General features: G+C 40.4%; 1 pseudogene; it reads left to right on the plus strand.

Moving 5' to 3' along the window:
• The first annotated feature begins 573 nt into the window (after nt 1-573).
• Nucleotides 574-3597, plus strand: LOC147959214 (uncharacterized; annotated as a pseudogene).
• Nucleotides 3598-5039: the final 1442 nt, after the last annotated feature.

A 5039-nucleotide genomic window follows, 5' to 3' on the forward strand; every position in this document is an offset into this window, starting at 1 on the left:
GAGGTTCGCCTCGCCTTGATATCTCCGCTCCTCATGAGCCTGCCTAGCTAGGCCACTCCAGAGGAGGTCTTGTGTCATCCGCCTCGCAAGGCTTGGCCCCTTGCGATGGACTTGGGCGCTTTATTGGTGAAGAAGGGACGTATGGCCTGCTGGCTCAGCCACACTGCGGGCCGCAGGCAGGCAGGTCTGGGGACCCCGTTCCTAGAACGCCGACAAATGTGGAGCATTATTGTTGGACCACGGAGGAAGAAGAAGACTACGATTCAAAGGGAAAGGAAGAGACAAGCTCAGATGAAGAGGAAGTCCCACTACCCCAACCCGGGGACATGCACGTGGAGTTCAAAAATTCAAGTCTACCTAATAAAGCAAAGAAACCTAAGATTGAGTTTATCCCTTTTCATCTTTTGCAGGACAACAAGCAAGAATTATGCAAAAATATATTAATACTGGAACAGGAGATCGATGACCTGAGGGAGGAAAATTCCATCCTCAAGCATAAGCTGAGGAAAAAGGATAAACCCACATCATCATCAACTCCATCATCACCACATCCGAAGAAGGAAAATTGACTACATGGGTATGGCCACTCCCCTTGGCTTGTGCCAAGCTTCAGGGAGGTGTCCCGGTATCGTATCACCATCACATCTTTACCTTTATCGTTTTTCTTAATTTGATCCTTTTGGTTATATCTTGGTTTACAAGAATAATTTTTTTACTATGATCTAGTCTTTGAGTTTTGCTTTGTGATCCATCTATGTAATCAACTCCATGAGTTATATAATAAAGATTAGTTTTGAGTCGAGGGCTTTGCTTGCTATGATCTTGAATAAAGAAATAAAAGAACTAAAAAGATTATATAATGATCTTATGGAGAGTGATGACTTCACATATAAGAAGTATGTCACGTGAAATTTGATGGGAGTTGAAAAACATAGTTTTGGTCATTGTTGCAATTAATAGGAAGTAATAAAGAAATAGATGTCTCACGTATAAATTCACTATCTTGGACATCCTTTGTGATTGTGAGCACTCATTAAAATATCACATGCTAAAAGGTTGATGTTGGACAAGAAAGACAACATAATGGGTTATGTTTTCATATATTTGAATAGAAGTTATATTGTCATGGATCCTCCAACATGTTGTTCTTGTTTCCCATCCCATGCTAGACAAATCTTTTGCACCAATTAGAGATACTACTTGTGCATTCAAACATCCCTTAAAACCAGTTTTGCCATGAGAGTCCACTATACCTACCTATGGATTGAGTAAGATCCTTCAAGTAAGTTGTCATTGGTGCAAGCAATAAAAATTTCTCTTTAAATATGTATGCTCTTTTAGTGTGAAGAAAATAAGATTTACGAACTTGTGATTTGGAAGAAATAAAAGCGACGGACTACATAATTAAGGTCTTTATCACAAGCGGCAATATAAAGTGACGTTCTTTTGCACTAAGATTTTGTACATCCAACCATAAAAGTGCATGAAAACCTCTGCTTCCCTCTACGAAGGGCCTATCTTTTACTTTTATCTTCTACCCTTATACAAGAGTCATGGTGATCATCACATTTCCTTTTTATACTTTTTCCTTTGGCAAGCACTATGTGTTGGAGAGATCCGGATATATATATCCACTCGGATGTAGGTTTTAATAAAGTATTATTGTTGACATTACCCTTGAGGTAAAAGGTTGGGAGGCAAAACTATAAGCCCCTATCTTTCTCTGTATCCAATTGAAGCTTTGTACCCATAAGTATCGCGTGAGTGTTAGCAATTGTGAAATATTAAATGATAGTTGAGTATGTGGACTTGCTGAAAAACTCTTATATTGACTCTTTCCAATGTTATGATAAATTGCAATTGCTTCAATGACTGAGATCATAGTTTGTTAGTTTTCAATGAGGTTTATGATTCATACTTTATCTTGTGTATGAATTGTTACTTTAGCATAAGAAATTATATGGCATTATATGTTGCTTTTCAAAGATGATCATGATGCCCTCATGTTCATATTTTATTTTAGCGACACCTTTATCTCTAAACATGTGGACATATTTTTCGATATCGGCTTTCGCTTGAGGACAAGCAAGGTCTAAGGTTGGGGGAGTTGATATGTCCATTTTGCATCATGCTTTTATATTGATATTTATAGAATTATGGGCTATTATTACACATTACATCACAATACTTATGCCTATTCTCTCTTATTTCATAAGGTTTACATGAAGAGGGAGAATGCCGACAACTGGAATTTTGGACTGGAAAAGGAGCAAATATTAGAGACCTATTCTCTATCACAAGCTGCAATATAAAGTGATGTTCTTTTGGATCAAGATTTTGTGCATCCAACCATAAAAGCGCATGACAACCTCTACTTCCCTCTGCGAAGGGCCTATCTTTTACTTTTACCTTCTACCTTTATACAAGAGTCATGGTGATCTTCACCTTTCCTTTTTACTCCTTTTCTTTTTGGCAAGCACTATATGGTGGGGAAAGATCCATATATATATATATATATTATTCTGTTACCCTACTTGAACTGATGCATTCGAGGGGTTGTACTGATTCTGTCATTTTCGTTGAACTGATCGTCTTTTATTAAAAATGCAAATAAGAGCCCCTCCCGCTCTCCCCCCGTTCGTTCAGCCGGCCACTCCAGCCGTCGACCAAGCTGCTTGTGGCTGATCCCTCCTGGCAACCCAGGCCCTACCTCCAGCGACCGCGACTTTCTCGGCTACATCTTCCTCAATGGCTCCGCCTCCTGGTGCAACAGCCATGGAGAGCTCACCCTCCCATGGCTCCCCAACCTGCGGGCGCCGTACCAGTTCCGCCTCTTTCGCTGTACTGCCAGAGAGTACTCCTACCACCACATCGACCACGACGGTAACCCACTCCTCCATGGCCACCACCGCGTCCTCCACTCTGGAGAGGTCTCTTTCGCGGGCTTGGCCATGCAGCCCGAGCAGGTGCACGTCATGTTCGCTGATAGGGCCGACGAGATGCGGGTGATGTTCATGTGCGCGTACGCCGGAAAGAGGGCCGTGAGGTATGGGCTTGAGAAGGAGGAGGAGAAGGGCTGGACGGAGGTGGGCATGGAGGTGAGGACGTACGAGCAGAAGCACATGTGCGACGCGCCGGCGAACGACAACGTAGGGTGAAGGGATTCGGGCTTCATCTTTGATGGCCTCATGAATGGGTTGGAGCCCGGAAGGAGGTACTTTTACAAGGTAAACCGAAGATTGGATTCCCCACAAGAAAATAATCAGAGATTGAACCTGCAAAAAAACACCTTAATTTATCAATCTTGACAGCAATTTAGTGTTCCAGTGGCAGTAGATTGTTCTACCAGTACCTTGCCCAGCAGAGGAGTCGTCCATTCTCCCGAGCGGCGCGCTTTTCTCCATGTTGTCAGGTGACTTGCTGGAGCTCGACGACGAGCAGTGGTTTGGCGGCATGGTTGCCGGGTCATACTATGATAGCTTGGCGCAGGGGATGCTCATCAAGCCGCCGGACGCTAGAGCGTGGCGAGAGGATAGGGAGCACAACGGCATGGCGGAGACGCATACGCTGTGTGGAGTTAATCGTTCAGCTAAGTAGAGCACAGTTATACTATACATAGTACTAGTTGTATTGCATTCTTCCCAATTTGGAAAGAAACAAAGGAGGCAGTTTGTTCCTTAATTGTGTATATAGCAAGTTTCCGATTTCTATTTTTTGAGAGAAAGGGCTAGATTGCTTATATGCATCCATCAATTATTGTTGTCCACGAATCCAAACCCATTTACTGCCAGAGTGCTTATTTGCTTATCCACGAAATTTCCCAAAGAATTGTCAAATGCGAAACTTTCAAAGAGGCCAAAGATTTCAGTTCAACGTCTACGCAAAGCTATTGAAAATGTGAAATTTAGTCATGTTGAACGTTTTCTCAAATTCGCAACTAGTGAAGAATAATTGAAATACGGTGAGACCCTTCGTATTGTTTTCACGTCAGAAAAAACAGAGTACTCGTACTGATCTATGTGTATGTGTGTACTCGGGAGGTATTTTTCACAGAGTAATTTTGAATGGTTCCAAAAAATCTACTTGAACTGATGTCTGTATGGTTTTGTAATGATCGTGTTTTCGCAGACTAGACTTTACTCTTTTTTTGGTAAGGTTTTCCTCGTAACTTTTCAATGGTTTACGGTATCATAGTCCTCGGACTTGCATGGTTTATATCTTGAATTGAATGATATTTTTTCAAAAATAAAATGTTTTGTGTGTTTCTTTTTTGAACTCTTTTTTTGCAACGATGTTTTTGAACTTCTCGCGTTTTGTGACTTGAACTTTTACCATTTGAATTTCCGCGGGCTTTTCTTTTATTTGAGTTTTATCCCAAACTTATCTGAGACGTCATGTTTGAACGTACAACTTTTGTAGTTGTGAACTTGTTATATTTTTCATTTATTAAGTTGCTTTTTTCCTTCGAACTTTTACTAGTACAATTTTTTTGCAAATTTAATGTCCCTTGAGTCAGAACTGATGCAATTTTTTATTTCTTATTTATGGTACTTATGGTACTAGAGAGTTTGTACTTCTCAAAAAATAATCACTCGATGTTCTTTTAGTTTTAGTTTTTAGTTTTCTTTCTCATCCTTATCCTTACTGACGGTGTCATCACACATCGTACCTTCATGGTTTATGTAGGTGAACGGACTTACATTTTTACCATTCCCTTCTTTTGAAAACTTATGTTTTCTTCTCCAAACTTCCTACCTGACGAGAATTAGAAATTATTTATTTTCCACATTTGTACTTCCAAGTATTTTTAATGACATTTTCATCTTTTACTTTGCTTTACCTCATCAAACAGGCACACAACACATTTCAAGAAACAAAATATGAATCTTGGAAGCACTAGGGGGGTAACCATTTGCACAGGACTTCATGTGTGCCTTCGTCATAGAAAAATATACTGAATATCAGCAAGTTCTAAGGTTGAACATATGAATCATACAGAATATTGTCAAAACCCCGCATTTTTCTCACTAATACAAACT

This window comes from Triticum urartu, chromosome 7A (genome assembly GCF_056163025.1).
Source record: "Triticum urartu cultivar PI428250 chromosome 7A, HENAU_Tu73, whole genome shotgun sequence".
Taxonomy (NCBI): Eukaryota; Viridiplantae; Streptophyta; class Magnoliopsida; order Poales; family Poaceae; genus Triticum; species Triticum urartu.